The following is an 11,455-nucleotide window of genomic DNA, read 5'->3' as shown; positions in this document are numbered from 1 at the left end:
TGGGTTAAATTTAGGCACTCAGTTTTCTTGTCTGTACAGTGGGGATATTAATATACTGAGCTCATGGATTGGTTGTGAGGATACGATGCAGTGGCCTGGGGGAATACAGTCGCTGGTGTGGTATGCTTACTCATGCTATTGTTATCATTTTAACACTAGAATAAATAGAAGCCATTTCTTGTGACTTGTATTATTCACTTTAGCATTGCTTTGGCATTTCCGGAATTGTTTATTAAGATTTTTACATTAAGTCTGGAGCTTTACAGTGATACTCCGTAACTCATAGCTGACATCCTGGGTTGCAGTGACAGCAAAATAAAAGGCAGGAAACAGACCCTTGAAAAAGGAGTCATCTGAGAGTAGCTCTAGGGTTCCTTTTGCTTTTGAAGATATTTATATCCTCAAATTGACTTTAGTGGTTGAAAAGCATGGAAAAGTATAAAGGAAAATGCCCAAACGTGAAGGTTTCAAGCCTGAAGTTGTGGTTCTCCATCTGCCACAATCCAGCAGGTGTGATTGGTGGGCAAATCACAGTGCCACTGGCTCCCACGAGATCACTCAATGCCACACCAGCCACACCAGCATGGCCACGTGTTACAGTCCTCAGGAGCACACCTGGCTTCACCAGGTCCACCTATGAGCAAGGGCACCATCATCTTCATGGGGAAGAACCAGTCTCCAAACTTGCCAGATGTGTGCGACACACCTAGTTGGTGATCCCTGGCGTCTCTCGGAGCCCTGAAATCTTAGGTATCTGTGCATCTCTCTTCACTGCAGCTGCACACCTGGAGAGCACATCTTATAATAAAAACAGATGCACAGCAGTATTTAAAGAAGGGGAAGGAAGAGCTTAACAGCTATTAGCTTCTGAAAAAAGCAAAGTTATTTTCTGAACTTACTAGAAACTGCACACTCCTCTTGCCTTGTGAGAAATGTGATGATTATGTACAGCGATCCAGGATATATGTTGTAGTCAGCTATTCCTCTTCAGTTGATCTCATTTTGTTTTTAGTGTGAAAAGTTTCTGTCCCTGCAGAAGCTCGCACCTACAAAGCAGCAAATAAATAGCCACATGGAAGACCTCACCTCTGCTCAGGAGCTATAAGAAGAGAAAAGAAGTGGGAAGGTGTCTCTAGAGAAGGCTTTTCTCACCCATTGATCACAGCTTAGATCGTCAGCCTGGAAAAAAAATTTTGTAATAGAAATATTCAGCGTAAAAAACACCAATAATTTCCATTTATATCGTTAAAGTGATAAGAAGAACATATGGCCTGGATTAGGGAAGTGAACGTTAGCTCTGAGGCACACGGGTGACAGACATTAATTAGGACTGAGAGTATCTCAAGTACTTGACTCAGAAAACAAATTCTTTAATAAGCTTCATGGCTTACAGATGCCTTGCTTCTTCCTGAAGCAAGGCACCATAATTCTGAATAAAACAGCTCTATCTGTGCAGAACTAAGCCCACTCGAGCAGCTTTTGTGCTTCATGCATGTTTAGAGGCAAGTCGATGGACCTTCACGTGACCCACATGGGTAAGTTGTCTCCAAGAGTCACACACGCAGGTGAAGACAACATCCTGTGAAACTGGGGCCTGCTTTCAAGCCTGATCTATTCCAGCCTTTGCAGTTAAAGAGACACCATGCATCCGATGCTGCAACAGGTGCTGCCGTGCTGCTGGGCTCCTGCAGCCCCTGTGTGCTGGAGTGTGCTGGTGGGAATGACACTACATACACCCTGTGCAAGCTGCTGGTATTGGCTTTTGCTGCTTCCTTTGATCAGTGGCTGATAAAATCTCTCTTGAGCTTTGGGGAGCTGATGAAAGCCATGTGCCTGGGCTAAGTCTTCAGAACTTGATTTTTGGCATTATCATACTGTTAATATCCGTTAGTACATTTTCAAACATGTGCACAAGGCCTCCGCTACATGGAATGCTCTGGCGAGTACTGGCTGAGGGAGCTGACACATGGGTTTTGTTGAACCCTCGAAAGCATATCCTGTGTCACTTTCTTGAGCAAGGAGAGCTGTAATGACTGTCTGGGGACAAATAGATTTCCTGTGAAGGCTTCCTTAATTCCTAGCCTTGAGTTTTGAAATTCTTGCTACCTTAGGTGAACACATTTTAGTAAAAGTATTCAGTTGTTTTATTGGTTCTAGCTGAAGCATGCAAAGATCAAATGGGAGTTAATGAACAGCTTGATCACTCAATAAGGGCATACCTGTGGGGTACACTAGAAGATACCTGGGTGGAGAAGTAGACCAGGGTTTCCAGGTGTGGGGTTCCTGAACTAGATTTCCTAGTTCTTCTACCTCAGGCAAGCTACTAACTCTGTGGGTCTCAATTTCTTTCTCTATAAAATGGACATAATAGCCTACTGAGTGAGTTAATGCTTGTGAAGTGCTTAGCAAGGTGTCTGTAAATCACAAGCATTCAATAAATGTGCTGTCCATTGGGCAGATCCTTAGAGAATCTTTCTTGGGAAAACCACATTCTAGGAGTCTCATGTAAAGTCTTGCTCTGTTCCTGAGGCTGTACCGAATGGTTTTGTGATGGTAGAGAAGGGATGTGAACCCCAAATACCTAATTGTCTTTGCTTATATGGACTAATGCAATGCTGCTTATAGGTTTGTTGGTAGAAAATAAATAAGACCAATCTTGTCAGATCCATTGTTTACTGCAGAGCCAGAAAACGGTGACTATAACAATCCAATTTATCAGTCAAATTTTTTAAAAATACATTAATTCCATGATATGAGACAATTTCCTTTTAATAACTTTGTAGCATCTCAACTCCTGAATGATAAAAAGAAGCGTTATTGAAAAATAACAGGTTTCAGACTGTGTTTACTTAAGTATTTGATCGCAGCCAATCATTTATTAAAAGCAAAACAAAAACCCATGAGCTTATTTGTTTTTAATACACCACACCCATTTCCAGGAAGCATTTTGAGGCCACTGAAAAACATTTGTTGAATATGTTCAGAAAAGAGGAGCTGGAAATATTTGTCATCTTGTGGCTTTCAGTATCACTAACTTGATGGAAAGAAGTCAGTGATATTTTTCATATCAGTTTTATTTAAACACTGTCCTTTGGTGCCACATGTATTATTCATTAAAAATCCAACAGAAAGAAAAAAGTAAGAGAAAGCCATTTGTTATAGCGTTCAGGATTAAAATACCCATATTTTTTATTATTATGTTTTAAACTAACTCTAGATCAGTTGCAAAGTGGTCATGTTTCCATAGCTCTTGACATGTCTTGAAAGACCCTTCTTTCTGACCCTACCTAGTCTTCAGTTCCTCTAATATGTTTGCGGTTATTTTTTTTCCATAGCCTAAGTAGGCCTAAGGTGAACGATAAATATGAGTGCTGAAGAGCTTGTTTCCCTTCACAAATATTAGGACTTTGGTAAACGCTGATGATGGTCAATAGTTCCTTTACGCAGAACATAGTAATCCTGAAACAAACAGGGGTACAAGAGACTTACCAGTGTTATAGTACTCACTTCACCATGGCAACATGGGCACGACCACATTTCTTTCACAGTGGGCTTTTTATCTATGAAATAAGAAATGTGAACTAGTTCTGCACTAGCCTTTCTAATAAGCAGTGATCTTAAGATCCCAGGAATCAGCTTAATTTTAGAAACTTTAGCAGATGCACTATAGCCTTAAAGACAATTCCTTAAAAGTGTGTTTACTATGTACATGTTAGCATAGAACCAAAATACAGCCTGGCACCCAGGCTGTTCCTTCTGTTTTAAATAATTTATTGTCTTCCTCTGATTAGTATATGTCCCCTGACTTGCACTTTATTTATGCTTCAAGGTAGCTGTATTGATGCATTTGTTTTCTGAGGTATCTGCATTTATGTATTTATTTCTTGTGCAAAGTAGAAATATACAATTGGCTAGGAAGGAATGTACTCTTGTCAGGAAAATCTGTTAGTATCAATATGCATTGATTCGAGAAATATTTATTTAGCAATCTAGTAAATAGGCATAAAACAATGAAGAGCACCTGAGGTTGCCCCAAGGAACTTACGGTCTAATGGGAGTGCTCACAAGTAAAGAAATAATTATAACACTGTGTGATACAGACGATGAAGGAGGGGTACGAGATGAGCACAAGCGGGGGACAGAGTCCCCCTCAGAGAAATCCCTGCACCTGACCCTGGAGTCACAGCACTTGAGCAGATGGGTGGGCGAGTCAGAATCTGGTAGGGTCAGCAGCATGAGCAACAGGTTGGAGGTAGGCGAGCCCCTCCTGCCCAGGGAGTGAAGTGTGCGCTGCGGGATAGGTGCAACATCAGGGAAAAGACCTGGCTGTGTAGAGGTTTATAAAGAGGTTGGGTTTGATCTCGAGGACAATGAAGACATCTTGGTGGGTTTTCCTAACACATAATATTGACATTAAAAAACAAATGGGAAGTGCTGCCTGGAGCAGTGAGGGGTTTGGAACCCAGCGGAGCTGGAGACTGGAATCCACCTGGCACTGAGGCAGCGAGCGAGCCAGGCTGCAGCGGATGGGGAACTCAACTTAAGTGAAGGGGCTGAGGAAAGCGGAAGTAGACAGAGAGAAGGAATCGATGACTGACTTCTCCAAAGATACCTGTGGATGTTTGTTTCTGGTCACTGTGGAGTAGCTGATACGGAAGCTCCCTCCACTGACAATAACTTGGAACCTGGGCAAAATATATAAAACAATAGCTACAGACATTGGATAGCAGCTCGGGGGCGGGCTACAGTCCTTGGGAAGGGGAAACACGTGCTAAGGTACAGATCACATGGCTTCTCTCAAAGAGCATTTTTCAGGAGGGGGCATCTGTATGCATATGGAGGACCCAAGTAGAGAGCATCCGTTTGTCAAAGGAAGGACATAAAGATCAGCGTCTGTGCTGCTGGACTGGCTGAGTTTTCGGCCTGGGGCATCCAAAATGGGGGAGAGTCAAAGAAAATTGCTGCAGAAATCTGAATAGAAATGCCTCTTAGGTCCTCCGTCAGTCCTGGCTTCTGTAAGCCCGGGGTAAGTCTGTGACAGAGCCTCTTCAAGTGGCTGAGAGCTGAGTAGCGGTTCCAGTGAAGGGAAGAGGCTGGAGGTCAAGGTCAACAGGGGTGGGGGGCCAAACTGCTTAGTACAACAAAACCCACCCCTGTTTAGAAGCCACCTGGTGTAGTACCTCTCCGTTGTTACCCATAATGCTTAGCATTCAATGAAACAGTTGTTCCACACTCATAGACACTGAAGATTGTCTGATAATCAAGCAGTAGAACAGTCAATAAAGCAAACCCAGACATAATGTTAACAACTTCATATTTATAGCGTGCTTAGTGTGTGCAGATACTCTGATCAAGACAAAACTCTTTGAATTCATGGAACTTATCTATGAGAGGGAGAAAATAACAGATAAAATGAACATATTAGAGGGTGAGAAATCCTATGGAGAAATAGAAAGCATGGAAACAGCTAAGAGGGTGGGATTTTAATTGGTCAGAAAAAAGCTACACGTGGGGCTAAGAGGGGGAAATTAAAAGATGAGATCTGTGCCGAGCTTGTGCTTTTATATGGCCTGGAGACAGACAAAATAGAAAGAATAGACTTATTTGTAGAAAGATGATATTTAGGAAATATTTAGTTTGAGATACCTATGAAATTTTACTTGGAATCTCACAGTAGGCAATTAGATATGTGAATTTGGAGAACAGAAAGTATCTAGTCCAGAGATGCTAATTTGGATGTGATCAACTTTTAAAATTATATATAAAATCTAAAAGGTACAATAGATATTGTGAAAGGGAAATAAACTGCTCAAAAGCAAAGAACAACTGGGATGAGGGAAAGGAGAAAAGAAAGAAAGAAGGGAAAATATGTACATATGTATACACAGGATATCTAAGATGGTTGTACTACTGATTTCTATTACTTTATTGAAAGGAACATTTAATATTTAATTGTTTGATCAATCTTACATGTCTATATTTGTTTATCTGAGTAGCCAATTTGAAGATATCAATATGTAATATAAACACCATTGTTAATTTCCTATCACCTTGTCTGAAATTCTGTATTGCTTGTATTGTTTTTGTGTTATTTTGTTTTGTTTTTTTTTTTTTTTTTTGGTTTTTCTCCCGTACCGGGAACCGAACTCATGACCTTGCGCTTGTCAGGCAGGCGCTTTGCCGCTGAGCTAAATCCCCAGCCCCTGTGTTATTTTGTCAATGTCTCTTAATATGTTTTCATTCTTTTATCTTTAAAATAAAAAAATGAAATTATAACTAACATGACTAACACAACTATAACTAAACCCCGAAGTAGTTCAGCATTTAAAACACAGACCCAGCATAGATAAGTGTATCAATGACTGATAAATAACTGAGAGCTAGGATGTTCCACCAGAATATGTTGTTATGGAAGCCAAATGCTTCAGCACAAGAAAGTGATTAGCAGTGCCAAACGGTGAGACATCAAGGAAGTGCTGAAATGTTTTGGGGGATTATGAAATGAAAAACTTGATTAAAATTATTCTGGCTAAAATATGGGGCAAAATTCAGATTATAGTGAAGTGAAGAGAAGTAATAGATGTGGATGCCATTAAGATAAGGAAAATTGTGGTGTTTATACACAGTGGAGTACTACTCTGCCATAAAGAAGGACAAACTTGAGTCATTTGTAGAAAAATGGATGTACTTAGAGACCATAATGTTAAGTAAAATTAATTAGATACACAAGCTTAAATATCACATGGTTTCCTTTATATGAGAAACCCAAAACATAAATAAAGCAAAATAAAGAATAGACAATAGGAAGTACAGAGGGGGCTCTTTCTCAAATGATAAGAGGATCAAAAAATGAAGGGAGAGGGGATGGACAGCAGGGGAAGGGGATGAGAAAGGAATTGAGTTGCACGTTATACACACAAACCAACTCTACACGGGGGATGTGAGCATTGCATATGGCACATATGTACTAATAAAAAATAAAAACTGAAAAAAAGACAGAGAGACATTTCTGTATCTGGTTATGAAGAGCGGTATTTGAAGGTGGTTGTCAGAGTGTAGCAGTGTTGTGTGTGTGTGTGTGAGTGTGTCTATGTCTTTTAAGGCGGAAGACTTACACATATTTAAGTGTGCTTAGCAAATGCTTTTTGATGGACAGAGTGATGATCCAATCTACACTCAGAGCAGATGGGAACAGGATGAGGTCTGTGTTAGGCACCTGGTATCTTCATTTCTAGGATGACTCTTCAGTGCTCCTGGAAGCACAAAGGAAACTATCTTAGCTCATATGATACAGTCCCTCAGGTAATTTTCTCACCAAATCCCACAAACCAGGTATCTCAGGAACTTCTTAATTTAGCTTCTGTAATAGAGTTTTTTTCTGCTCAAAATAGTAAAAGAACAACTTTATGGGAATCTTTTTAATGTTTATTTAAGATTAGCTCAAGTAAAGTTTTAACCTACCTCGACTTAAATAAATTTAAACTTCAAGAAATAAAGAAATAGTGACTATACTCACTATTTTTGAGATTAAAATCTGAAAATTAGTTTTGAGTGACTGCAATTTTGATCTGTATAGTCAAACTGTACCTGTGTTTACACACACTACTCTTTAAACAGTGAGAGTGACTTCAAATGTTTATTACAATCTGGCTTAACTACTAAGCCCAAATTATAAAAAAAATGTATATTTGTCTCTCAGTAATTAAGTACTTACAAAATTTTAAAACAAGAGTTCTATGCACATAAAGCTCCTGTAAATGGATGTATATGAACCATGTGCAAATAACCTTAGAAGTTGTCATAGTCTGTTTTAGAACACCCGAGGCTGAGTAACAGAGAAAGTACAAAGGCTTGTTTCTTCCGGAAACTTGAAAACAGCTAAAGAATTTAGTGGGAATAAGGACAGGCTGTACTGTTGCAGGAGAAGTACATCGGACAGGATGACTGCTCTGCCCCTCAAACCCAGGGTGAAAGATTGTTCTTCACCGGGCTTGGAACCAGATTCTGATCCATGTTTAATGAGCAGCTCCAAAGGTCCAGAAGCATCTTGAAATATAATATCATTCAGCATCCGACTTACATGTTGCAAAGTTCCTATTTTAAAGATGAACATGATTTATGATTGAGCATTAAAGAGAATGGAAGTCAAATTTACACTGTAATAAACTGAAAGTAGTTTAGAAATAGCCATTCTTATTTTCACGGAGATACCTTTTTAGAAGAAACTGACATAAACTGACCTGGAGTGATGCAGGATTTGGGTTTGAGGTTAGAAGCCTAGATTTTGTGTGGTCAGAGACAGGAGAAAAATAAATACTCCTTTTACTCTCTCGCTCAGTAGCTGTTCACCACCCGAAATGTGGCTGCGTTCTGGCCACAGATGTCTAATAAAGGCCACACCATCCAATATGATCAAGGTTCCTCACATAGAGCCTTATCCTTGACCTGCTCCCTGCTCTTTTTCTTCTCAAAGTCTTAAACATTGCTGGGTTCTTTGTTTAAAGCACTCAGCAATTTGGGAGGCACTAACTAGGCATGTGCTCAGGGATTCTAGGAAGCTAACTTGTACACAAAGTTGGCTCTGTTTTGGGAATAGAGCCAGTAGGGTACGTACTACAGCCACTGGCAGGGTGTTCGTACCAGGTCTGCTGGATTATAACTCCTTCGGCTGCTTAGAACGGGAGCCCAAGTGCTGTCACTTCATGGAGCAGTTCCTTGGGTCTGTGGAGTTTTATGAAGTTTCTTGGCAAAAAAAATTTACAGAAATTTACAAGATTAGAGGACTTCTGTATGGGTGGAAGTTGTTGATACTCTTAGGTATGGGGGAGCACAAGACAGCGAGTTTACCAAGTACACATTTAGTCTAGGTTTTGTGATTTAAAGCTAAACCTGACTTTAGTTTAAAGATGGCCCATGATGTATTTGGTGACCATGATTATGGTGGTTAATTTTATGACTCCTTGGATGGGCCTGATATTTGGTTAAATATTCATTGGAATGTCCCTGTGAATGTAGTTTTGGATGAGATTAACATTTAAATTGGTGGATCCAGAAGCAGATTATGCTCCATAAATGGGTGGGTCTCTTATTCATTGAAGGTCTCGATGGAGAAAAGAGTAACCTCCCCAAGGAAGAAAAAATTCATCCAGGAAGACTGCTTGTCTGTGGGCTCCTTGTGCAGCTCTTTCCTGAATCTCCAGTCTGCCAGTCTGCCTAAACATTTGGATTTAACAATTTTTTAAGATGTCCCCCTCACCCCATACATTCTATTAGTTTCTTTTTCTGGAGAATCTTGACTAATACATGAATATATTGCCTAACCATACAATTAAAATTATTCTTGGTACTAAAGGAATGAACAATTAAAAATATGGTCCAGATACCTGGCTGTGGTAGTGCACATCTATAATCCCAGGTACTCAGTAGGCTGAGGTAGGAAGATTGTAAGTTTGAAGCCAGCCTGGACAACTCAGAAGGAGTAGCTCAGTGGGACAGCTCCCCTGGGTTTAAGCCCCAGTACCACAAAAATAAATTCTGTACTCAAAGATATTTATGGGGACCCTCCTTGGATTAGAAGTCCCAGTGGATCTCACTGACCAGGTCCCAGTGAAGTGCCACTGAAGAACACACCAAATCCTGATGGTTATGTGACTAGTGGGGAATTACAACAGTGTGGTTATTGGGTGCACGAAGGTGTCTCCTTTCCCAGTAGGCACTGCAGAAGAAAACTTAGAGACAACAAAAGTCCTCTCTCTCACAGTTGATTAGAGGGTCTTAAAATCCCCTTCACACTGCTCTTTGGAAGAAGCCCTCATCACTACATTGTTTCATGAATAACAGGCTTCTCATTTACATTCATTGCTTTGCCTGCAGAGGAACTTGGTTGTTTGCCAACAACTTAATGTCTTGAGAAAGCTATAGGTCATTTTGCAGGCCCGCTTTTAATAACGCCATCTCACAAATCTGATGTGATCTTTCTGCTTTGTCGCCAGTTTGGGGATACAATATAAGCTCCAAATAATAAAACTTTAATGGTCTGAACAGCATTTTACATCTTATCTCCAAACATATTTCTTTTATAGAAAATTCTGAGAATTTTTCTCTGCCATTTTCATTCAATAAAGATACTCATCTGGGCGAAAAAATAAAAGATCGTTGTCATTGTGAATCGTGTTAAAAGACAAAAGAAAATGTACTTATGTTGGATAAAGCAAGTTACAGGAGGCCTGGTTTTGCTGAAGATCATGGGGAGAAATTAAATGTTAGCCAGATAAACCTTAAATGGAATTTTAATTATTTTTTCTGAAAAAGTTGCTTTTTTGTTGTTAAAAACTCAGTATATAAAAAATATAAACAAAAGAAGAACACTGAAAATGCTAAGAACTCCCCTATCCAGCAACAATCCCATTTACTGCCTTGGTAATTATCTTTCATGTGGGCTTTATATACTTACCATAGACACCCCCTCCTCGAACAGCCAAAATCATAAATACAAAAATATATACAAGCCAGATGTCTTCAAGACTGGCTATGCAACATTAAAATGAGGCCATGTTTACTCCAATATTAAAATTTTGATCTTCCCATGCTGTTTGGTATTTCCTTGCTCCTTAGTCTTTCCTATGATGTGGGTAAGAATTCCATTGCTCTGACTCAAGCCAGGGGACTCCTCTGGGCTATTTCACCTTCACTCAGAGGCTGGACACTGACTATTTTCCCTCCCTATACCAATTCTTTGAGGTACAAGAGGAGCTAAATTCCCCAGGAGTTAGGGTCCACCATAGAGACACTTTGCTAAACTGGCCAGCCCAGAATTAGAACTCTCAGCTCTCAGTTTTTGGTGGACACACAGAGCCACTTTTTCTTTTCTGCAACACTTGGTTGCGGCATCAGACATTAGTTTGTCCTCAAAACCAGTTCTTCTGATGGCCTAGTTCCTGCATTGAGAGAGGAGAATTAGTCAGGACTTGCTGAATGTGGTTACTGAGGTGGTTTCCAGGTTCCCATTGTGATGTCTTCCAATCAGGCTGAAGCCAGCATCCCTCTGGTTCATGACCTCTACTTTAATGCACACATCTTAAAGAGCTGAGTCTTGAATTTAATGTTTTTTCTTTTAGAAATCACCTTGACTTGTATGTGAATGTATAAGTGCAAGTAAGTTTCACCCATCAAGGACACCTGAGAGACAGGCCTTACCATGACAAAACATATATAATTGGCATTCCTTTCTGCATTGACTGGGAGTTGGCCTTGCAATAATCTTTTGATGAAGGAAGGTCTGCAACATAATGGCTAAGTAAAAAGCCTCTGGATTCCTAAGGCTCACATTTAAAGCTCCGCTCCATCACTTCCTGTTGACAATTTTGTGAAATATACTCAACAGTTTTGTGCCTTAGTGTCTTCATCAATAATACTGGGGTGATAATGATCGTACCCTCCTCATGTAACTATGAAG

The 11,455-nt window shown here is 40.0% G+C and overlaps 1 long non-coding RNA gene across 1 annotated transcript; it reads right to left on the bottom strand.

Moving 5' to 3' along the window:
• Positions 1-219: 219 nt before the first annotated feature.
• On the bottom strand, positions 220-10,948 carry LOC102019877. The gene is made up of 4 exons (XR_259176.1): positions 10,454-10,948; positions 7,116-7,253; positions 900-1,046; positions 220-798 (listed from the first exon to the last, which is right to left on the bottom strand). It is a non-coding gene; the product is annotated as an uncharacterized LOC102019877 (long non-coding RNA).
• Positions 10,949-11,455: the final 507 nt, after the last annotated feature.

The sequence above is a fragment of the Chinchilla lanigera genome, unplaced genomic scaffold (assembly GCF_000276665.1).
Source record: "Chinchilla lanigera isolate Chin_1 unplaced genomic scaffold, ChiLan1.0 scaffold00002, whole genome shotgun sequence".
Classification (NCBI taxonomy): domain Eukaryota; kingdom Metazoa; phylum Chordata; class Mammalia; order Rodentia; family Chinchillidae; genus Chinchilla; species Chinchilla lanigera.
The sequence above is the reverse complement of the archived record's forward strand: the minus strand, read 5'-3'. Positions and strand labels throughout refer to the sequence as shown.